We start from the raw sequence: 10,017 nt of genomic DNA, 5'->3' as shown, positions 1-10,017 counted from the left end.
AAATAATTTCTAATTATTTTAAGAGGCAGGATGGCTGGTGGTTAAGAACACCTTACAGCTCTTCTTCCTGATCTCAATCCTGATATCATGACTCAGCAGCTGCTAGACTTCACTCAAATGACCTAGTCTCTCTGTGCCTCACTTTCCTTATATTTGTAAAAAGTATGAATAGGACTTACCTTAAGGGCTGTCCTAAGGATTAAATGAGTTAAAAAAACAAAGTGCTTAAAGCAATGCCATACAATTTCTTCATGTCTAAAATGAGGCTACTAATAGTACTCCTTCTAGAGCATTATTAAGGGCATTAAGTGAAATAATATATGCAAAGCACTTAGAACAGTGCCTGGCACATTTAAAAAATTGTATTTATAGAGTTCTTGCTGTTTTAACCCTGACTAGACTAAGACAATTATGGCATTTCTGTGACACTCACCACTGCCTGGTTTTGGGTAACCATGGGACCCAATGCTGGCAAAAAGTCAGGAGGGGAATCTGCTGGGGACCTTCTGCGGATATTGTCTTAACTCTTAAGAAGGAGACTTGAGATTGCCTGACTCTTTTATTTTCTAGACTGTGCCATGTCCGAAGTCAGAACAGGATGCCTGGGTTCTGCAGCCTGGGGTGGGGGGTGCTCAGTGTTGGTTGAATGACATCATCAGGGACCGGTACTCTCTCATCTCTCTGCCCATCCGTCTTCCATGTGCTGGCTTCTTCCAAGCAGCAAGTTGGCTGCAGCAATCCCAGTTATCATGTTCTAGGCACAACAACAATCAGAGGAATAGAGACTGCACTTTCCTGTGGCTCTCTTTAGGAGCAAGAGAAGTTCTCCCATAGCCTTCTCAAAAGACCTGCACTCCTGCCTTATTAGCTAGAATTGTGTCATGTGGCCTTTCTTGAGCCAACTAATGGTGAAGGGTATAGGATTTTCTGTAGCCCCATCAGAGCAAGCCCATAGCTGGGAGAGGGATCATCATGCCCAGACAGATGCAACTTCCAGCAGAGTCTCAACTGGCTCCTTTGTCTATTGGCAGTGGCGTAAGGATAAAGGATTTCCATGTATGATTCAAGACACCTGGGTTCTGGTCCTGGCACTGCTGCTAGCCAGCTGGGTGACTTTGAGCAAGTCACTTAACCTCTCTGGATCAGTGTCCTCATCTTTAAAGTGGGAATAATAACCATATCTTCTTGTAAGAACCAACTGAGAAAATGTGGGACACATTACTTTGTAAGCTTAAAGGTGTTACAAAATTTAAAATGCTGGGAATTTTAAGGGGCTGCTCTCCTCCTTTGGGAATCCACTCTCTTAGGCAACAGAGCATTAAAACCAGCAGACAGCAGACAGCCAGGGAAGTGAGTCAGGAGTCTCTGCCTCCTTTTTGACTACTCTTTTGGGCCGCCTCATTTCAAAGCCCACTTTTGGATCAGAAGCCCCAGCACAGGTCATCTGTTCCTCTCCCTCTCCCCCTCCCCCATACCCCTGTAACCACAGGCTCTTTTGGACTAAAGAGTCTTTAGAGAAGAAGAATGCCCATCTTCTTCAGATGCTCACACTTACCTGCCTCAAGTTTCACTGTCAGGGGGCTAGGAGGCTGCATTTGCATCCCGAAGTTGGAGGCCATCTTTCTTCATTGACCCAGTCTCCTGAGATCTGTAAAGGCCAGGCAGGAAAGATTTTAGAGAGTAGTTGTTAAAAGCTTATGCTCCAGAATCAGACCATCTCTCAAGTTAGAATCTGGGCCTCGTGGCTCAGTAGCTGTTTGATCTAAGGCAAATCGTTTAGCCTCTAAACCTCAGTTTCCCCCATCACTTACCCCAAAAATAGGGCTAAGAATTGTCTACCTCATAAGGCTGCTCTGAGATAAAACATGTAAACCACTTAACACTGTGCTTGGTATAGAACTCATCAAGCAGAAGCTGGGCTCTCTATTCTACTTGTAACAACTACTGGGAAAAATCTGAAGAATCTAATGCTGGCTCTTCTCCAGACTTTGAGAGGGCAGAAGCCTAAAGGGGTGGGAGAATACGCAGACCTGGGGTCCAGTCCTGGTGCTACCATCATGAACCGTGTGGCCTTGGCCACCCCAGTCCCCTCTGGGCTTCCACTTCCTCATCTATAAAGTGGCAGGGGCTGCATGGGGTGACCTCAGTGCTCCTCCTTACACTGAATGCTCAGGAGCTTATTTTGTGGCTTCCTAGTTCTTCCATGACAAAACTTCCAGAGTCTCCTCCTGTCTATCTGGTTTTCAGCAGTGGCTGCCAGGACTGTCCCTATCTAGTCATTGACTCTAGGGGGCTCCTCAGCATTTTCGGGCATAGACACTGCCTCTCCAAATCCGAAATCGGCGCTGCCGCTGTCCTTTCACTTCTGCCTGGGGCTCCTCCTGGGTTTCCCACAATGACTCCCCCATCTCCCCCCAGGCTTCTGTGTCCTCTCACCCTCTTGTCTCCTGCCCAAATTCCTAGCTCCCTAAGCCAGGTAGGAAAGCGGTTTAGTTCGACACAAGCTGGCACTTTCTCAGAACCTCCCCTGCCTCTGGCACATTCCTTGTGTTTGGGCAGGACCCAGAGAGCTGGAGAATTTCTCTCTCTCCTTAGCGTGGGTCCCTGTGTTGGCATGCCAACAGCCCCAAATATTTAAAGCAATCATGAAAATGAGCTCAGAGTCCCATGCCAGAGCCTTGAAAGGAATTAGGCTAAAAATGGGACAAAGGAAGAGGTGAGGCCAAATGGAAAACGCCATGAAAGGCACTGCCCAGTATGGCTGGGGCCCAGAGCCCTCCTCACCATCTCATTCATCTGCAGCCAGGCACTGTGCTGGGCCCCGGAGATGCAAAGGGGAGTGAATCATCATCCCTGCCCTTGAGGAGCTCCCAGTCCAGCCAGGGAAGCTACATAGACAGACAAGCACAGCACAGCTTGGTAAGTACAGACAAGATGACACCAAAGGCACAAGGGACGTCTCGAGGACGGGGGCGTCAGTCTGCCCAGGACCAGTGACGCGTCTCGTAGAGCTTGGCCCAGGCATGATTTAGGACAGGCATTCACTCCGGAACAAGGCAGCAGACGTGCTTCCAGGCAGAGGGGAAACAGCAGACGTGAAGGCACAGAAGCACGAAACAGGGTGGAGGAGCAGGAGGAAGTGCTCATGCGTGACTGCTCTGCGCACAGTGAGGACCCCGCCTCTCCACTGGGCATGTCTATGCATGTGTCACGTACAGGACAGAGAATGGAATTAGATCCAGCTTTACAGTTAAAAAAATGTTGACAGAGGTAGATCCTTGTCTGCTTGTAGACAGAAGGAATGTCTTGAGCAGAAAGCCTTTAACAGAAGGTGCTTTGCATGTGTGCCAAGCATCAGTGTATTCAGGTAAGGGTGACAGAGCCATGTGCCCAGACAGCAGCACCTCTCTTGGGATCACTCTGGGGAGATTCCCTGCTGAAGGGGAGACAGGATTTCCCGAGTCATTGGATGATGGAAGAGAGTCAGCTTGGCAGGCTGGGAGAGCTGGCAGTGCCCCAGGCACCTGGCACCATGCAGGGGAAGGTGCCAAGGTCAAAAGCAGACGCCTGAGTGCCTGAGTCGTGATTAAGGGAGTAACCCAGGGACTCCTGGTTACCAAGAGGAGATGGGAGAGGTGGGCAGGCCCAGGCCTCGTCCTGCCAGAGCACTTCAAAGTCCTCACAGCAGGGGGCAGAGAGTGGTTTTTGATCTGAACCTTGGGGAGCTGGACAGCCACAGTGAAGCCTCTTTTGGAAAGAAATGAGCAAAATGAAAGTGACACAGCAAAATGATCATCAAGTGCTATAAAGAAGAAAATCCATTATGACCAAGAAGTCTGCTGATGACAGTGGTACTCATCACCATCATCACGACTGTCTTTACTTCTTTAAATGGTGCTGATGTTTGATAAGCCCTTAGGAACCAGGCTCTGTTAAGCCTTACATGCATTTAATTCTCACAGCAACCTGAAGAGATCACTATTCTTATTAATGCCATTTTACAAAGGAGGCAATTTCACCCCAAGAAAGCTAAATTAAGAGCTGGGGTGCCTTAAATCAGGCAGTGTGTATTTACTTACTTGCTTATTTAACTTATTTATTTATTTATTTTTAAAGATTTGGAATTTTTTTTTTCTTTTTGGCAAACCCTGGATCTTGGTGTTATCAGCACCACGCTCTAACCAATTGAGCTAACTGGCCAGCCTAGGTAGTGTGTATTCAGAGTTGAGAGTGTTGCAGGCTGAAATGTGTCCACTCCTCCTGAAGTCAATATGTTGAAGTTCTAATATCCCGTACCTCAGAATGTGACTATATTTGAAGATAAGGTCTTTAAAGAGGTAATTAAGTTAAAATGAGGTCATTAGGGTGGATTGTAATCAAATATGACTGGTGTCCTTATAAGAAGAGGAGATTGGGACACAAACATGTACAGAAGGAAGACCACGTAAAGACACAGGAAGAAGGCAGCCATCCACAAGCCAAGGAGAGAGTTCTTGGAAGTACCCAGCCCTGTTGACACCTTGATCTTAGACTTCTAGCCTCCAGAATTATGAGAAAATAAATTTCTGTTGCTTAATCCACCCAGTCTATGGTGCTTTATTATGGCAGTCCTAGGAAACTAATACAGACAGCAATGGCCCAAGAGGGCCTTTGAGAAACTAGGAGAAACAAGTCAGCAGAAAACACATGGTATCCATGCAGGGAGCTGACTGCCGCATGCCTTTGACTTGCCCCTGGCTGTAGGGAACCCGAGAACAAGCCCCAGATGGTTTGGACAATTGATGGGGTCTTCCTTGACAAGATCAGGGCTTGAAGGCAATAGGATTAAAAACTGGAGTTTAAAAGAGATTAAAACACAAAACTTAAAACAAAGCAGAGCCATCATAATCTCTCTACCCTACAGACCTTCATACCCCAAACCACCATGAGAAGTAGGGTCGAGGGGACAGGCCAATATTTCCACCTGGCTTGAAAAGCAAAACTGGTGTGCAATAGGAATTCACTTTGTCACGTGCCATGGACCAGAGCCCTGAGGATGACCCCCATGGAAGACATCATTAGGGTTAGTAACTAGGTCAGCAGTCACTGTGTCTGGGCTCTTGGATTCCTCAAAGCACGTTAATCATTAAAGAAAACAGGCAAAAACATGGTCTTGAGGTCTGGTTCAACTAAAACTGGTCTAGTCAGAGAGGGGGTTGGGAAAGATCCCTGATACAGGTATCGTGGAGATGCAAGTTGCCTCGGGATCTGCAATCAATATCAAATTGCCAGAGGTACAGAGGAGGGAGAGCTCCAGGTTACAGGATGCTTGGGCCTAGAGATGTGGGAAAGGCATTGTGAAACTTTAAGAAAACTGTATTTTTGTTGAGAGCAGATTTGGAAACAGGTACAGGCTGCTAGGACAAATAGAAGGCTTGCCAAAGATGGGGGTCTGAAATAAAGAGGACTTTCTGGAAGAGGTGCTGCGAGAGCTGGGCTCTGAAGGAAAATGGAGGTAGAGGAGACAGAGAAGGGTGCTGTGTCCCTAGAAAAGGTGAGAGAGAGACTATGGAAGCTTCAGTGGACAGCAGGCAGCAAGTCCCCAGTGAGGAATTTAAAGCTAGAAGAGGAGCCTTGGGCAGCACCTAAAAGGTGTGTGTGTCCGTGTGTATGGTGTGGTAGAGTGTGTGCATGGTGTGTGTACACATGTGTGTGTACGTGTGTGGTGCATGTGCACACATGCACATGTGTGCACTTGTGTGGTGTGCATGGGTGGTATACATACATGCATGTGCACGTGTGGTGTGTGCATATGTGTGGTACATGTGGTGTGCACATGCACATACATGCGTGTGCACACGTGGGGTGTGTGCGTGTGTGGTATACGTAGTATGTACATGTATGTGCATGCATGTGCACTGTGGTGTGTGTGCATGTGTGGTGTATGTGGTGTGCTCACATGCATGTGTGTGTGTATGTGGGGGGGTGCTATGTGCACATAAGCACAGGCATCCTGAGTCTTCCACTGTGAGACTCAGTTGGTCAACACCTCTGCTGAGAAGACAGGCTACAGAGCCAAAACTGACAGGAGAGGGATTTGGAGGAGGCAGGGTGGCGGGACAGCTTGGGAGGCACCTTCTATACTGAAGTGGGAGCCTGGATAAAGGGTCATGGCAGAGGCCTGCTGGATTAATCAGACCTCTGGTGTCAAGTTTCAGCTCAAGTGATATCCAAACACCTCGAATTTCTAGTTTATCATTTCCATACTTCCAGAAAGCAGAGCTTACCATCTGCACAATGTCGGGCCAAAGAAATAAAAACCGAGAGGAAATTGCACTACAGTGCGGCATAATCAGTCTGATCCACCTGGGATATTAGTGGAGACATGTGTGTCCTCACTCATCTGAGTATTAATGTCCTGACTGTTTCTAAGCAGGAAGTTTCCCATTTGGTCTAGCTGAGAGGCAGCTCCATAGTGAACCATGGAGCGGCAGTTTTCCGGTCTCATCAAGCTCCCCTCACCCCCAGCCCCTAAATCTCATTGCTCCCCAGTGGCTGCAAATAATTCCCATGTGTTGACAGTTATACAGTTCAGGATGAGACATCTGCAGGAGCCCCGGTTTGAGCAAGAAGCAAATGGTGCGGCAGAGAAGCAACATGAGATGGATGTCAGGTGGCAGGGCAGGAGGTGACCTGCCCGTGCTTCCCAGCCTTTTCCCCTCCTGGCCCTGCTGACGTGTCCTCTGCAGTCCTGGGGGGGCAGCAGCACATCTCAGGCAAGTCACGTAAACTCTTCAAACCTTAGTTTCTAGGTATGAAAAGCAGGCTTAGTAATACCTACCTTGCAAGGTTGTAGGGAAGATTAATGTGTGACTTGAGAAAAGCTCCTAACACAGCTGCTGTCACCAGGTAGCTACTCAAGAAATGTTTTGAATAATAATAATAGCAGTAAACAATTATATTGTATTTACTACATGCCATGAATGTTTTTTGGCACTTTTATATAAATTAACTAATCCTCATAATCCTGTAAGGCAGTTCCCCATTTTACAGAGGAGGAAACTAAGGCACAGAGAGGTTCTATAACTTGCCCATGGTCACAGAGCTGATATAGCTGGGATTCCAGCTCAGGCAGTCTGGTTCCAAAAACTAGATGTGGATAAATAAATGAATTAAATAAGAGTTGATGTGTTGGTGGAGGGATGGACAAAGAATATGGATCCCCATGAGCTTACGTGAGGAGCAGATTATCTAAGCAGCACACAGACAACTCAAAGGCTAGAAATTCTAATCCCAGCCCCCACAATGACCAGGAACCGCAGGGAATTTAAAGTTGCTACAAAGTGGCCTCACCTACTCTAATCAGGCTTACTATGCCAGAATTTGAAAGGCTGGAATTAGAAAGGACCTAGAGATCACCTAACTCCTAATTCTACATTTGAGGGAACTGAGGCAAGAGAGGGGAAGCAGCCGGCCCAGGGCCACACAGCAGCTGCTATGCCTCTTCTACACCCAGCACTGTGTTCTCACTACACCACTCTGCCTCTCCTTCATGCCAGGAAAGTCGAGTCTGGGAGTCAGGGGAGGAATTACGGACATACAGCAAGTATGAAGAGTGGAATACACTGCGTGGCCAATTGTTTTTAAATGGGAAGATCTTACTTTGTTGCAAGGAAGTTCTTGTGTAGGCGAGTCTGGTGAAGTCATCAGATCTTGCCTCTCTCCCCGACCCCTGCCTGAAGGCACATGGAGGTCCACCGAGGGCGAGGACACTTGCACAGAACGCACCCTACGCTCAGCCAAATGGGCTTCTTGCTGTTCTCCAAATACACCTAGAGCGTTCCATATTCAGGCCAGAGGACATTTGCTCATGCTGTTGCTATGCCTGAATCCTCCCACACCTACCCCCATCAATGCCAGAGAAACCCTCCCTGGGTTTTAGGGAACAGCTCGAAAGCGGCCTGCTCTGTGAGGCTTTCCTAACCAGCAGAGCAAGAATGGATTCTCTGAGCCCTGGAGGTGCTTTAGGCCAGCAGCTAAAGATATGGCTCCCACATCAGCCAGGCTGGATCTCTGTACTCCACTCACTCCCATTGACCTTTGGCAAGCATCTTCATGGTCTCCCTGTCTCCATTTTCCCACTTATCAAATGGGAATAATAATAATCCTTCTTCCTAGTATTATATAAATAAGATTAACATATGTACAGACAGAATTCAGCAGAGGGCTAGTGCTCAGTAAATGGGAGACGCCTTAGGAGGCCATATTCCACATGCCATTTTGATTTGCGGTTGTTGGGGTTTGTGTCTTCTCTCCCCTCCTAAAGAGATACCTATCTGTTGTCAGGAACTGTGTCAAATTCATCTTTCCATTCTTGTTGCACCCTGAACCTTGTACAAAGTTGGTGCTGTGTGAGGATGTGTTAAATTGAAGTGAACTGGACACAGAAGAGAGGTCATTGGAGCAAAGAGCAGGGGCTTATAGTTTTTGTAAAAAGCCTACGGTGACTGCCTTTATAAATAGAAGTCAGAGATTCTGGGGAGAAATGGAGGCTGGAATATCACTGTCAGCTCTCATTATTAGTGTTCTTAGGGATGAGGCTGAGAAGAGCAATAACCTCTACCGATCAATGTCTTCAAATAGTTCACGTCGGAGTCTTTTCACTCTTTACCTCGTTTATTGCTTACTAGAACCCTAAGAGGTAGACATTATTACTTCCATGTACAGACAGGAAAACAGGTTCAGAGAGATCACATCCCTCACCAAAGGTCAGATTCCGAGTATATAGCCAAGCTGTATGTAGCTGAACCCAAGCCTCTCTGACCCCAAGTCCATGCTGTATGACAGGGGCCTGCAAGCCGCCTTCTCCAGTCTGGCCAGGGGCCTGTTTTTGTATGGCTATTGATCTAAGATGGTTTTTATACTTTTAAATAGTTGAAAAAAAAAATCAAAAGATTGATATTTTGTAACAAGAAAATTATGAAATTGAAATTTTAGTGTCCAGAAATAAAGTTTTATTAGAACACAGAAACATCTGTTCATTTATACATTGTCTGGCTGTTTTTGTGTTCTAACAGAAGCATTGGAGATTTTGTAGAAGAGAGTGCATGCCCCTCAAAGCCTAAAATATTTATTATCTAGCTTTTTATAGAAAAGTTTGCTGACCCCTGCTCTATGTCACGTTGACTCTTACAGACAAATTTATTACAAAGAAAACTTCCCTTCTCATAAAAGTCATGCTGCAAAAAGGGCACCCATCCCTGCAGCAATAAATCTTGGACTCTGGATTCCGACTTTACTTTTTGCACGTCGAGCCAGCCCTGGTTCTTGCTGTCTTCTAGCTCCCAATGTGACTTGAAAGGAGAGCTAAGGGCAGCCACCAGACTCTGAGAGGCAGGGACGACAGGCCAGAACAAGCCTGGAAGCAAAGGGAAAGGGATTTAGACCCAGAAGTCGGCTTGGCTTCATTAATGCCTTCACCCCCTTGATTCATGGTTTCCTGCCACATCTTGTTCAGCTGTGAACGTGCCTGGGCCCCAAGCAAGGGCAGGAAGGCTGCAAACAATGGAAGCACAGGGGCTCCAGGCCCCACGATCCTTTATCCGGCCTCCACCCTGACCATACGCAGAGGCCCAGCTCTGCAGATTCCTCTCTAGGAAGCCTCAGGCAATTCCCTCCCCCTCTTGAGTCCTCAGACTCCTCATACGCGAAATGTGAGGTTGCCACAGCTGTCCTATTGCCCATCTGCCTCATGCACCTGTTCAAAGCAGGGCTTCCCCTTCAGACTGTATAAAGACCCCTGGAGATTGTGCAACATATTTTGCCCCTCCACTGTCTCCCTTTGTGGTGACTTCCAAAGAGCAGATTTTTCTTTGTGCATTTCTCCATCCAGCAAGGGCTTTTGAGCTCCTGCTGTGTGTCCGGCTCCATAGAGATACAAAGGATGTAAAAGTGACAGAGGAGCTTTCTATTTGTTTCTGGACACAAGCTGTACAGATGAGAAGCTCTGGAACAATCCCAGCAAATGCAGATCCCTTG

General features: G+C 47.1%; 1 long non-coding RNA gene across 1 annotated transcript; it reads right to left on the bottom strand.

Annotated features, from left to right (window-relative positions):
- Positions 1-546: 546 nt before the first annotated feature.
- Positions 547-1,637, bottom strand: LOC134373618 (uncharacterized). The gene is made up of 2 exons (XR_010022987.1): positions 1,556-1,637; positions 547-754 (listed from the first exon to the last, which is right to left on the bottom strand). It is a non-coding gene; the product is annotated as an uncharacterized LOC134373618 (long non-coding RNA).
- Positions 1,638-10,017: the final 8,380 nt, after the last annotated feature.

Source organism: Cynocephalus volans, chromosome 1, assembly GCF_027409185.1.
Source record: "Cynocephalus volans isolate mCynVol1 chromosome 1, mCynVol1.pri, whole genome shotgun sequence".
Taxonomy (NCBI): Eukaryota; Metazoa; Chordata; class Mammalia; order Dermoptera; family Cynocephalidae; genus Cynocephalus; species Cynocephalus volans.
Note: the sequence above shows the minus strand (reverse complement) of the source record. Positions and strands in the feature narration are given on the sequence as shown.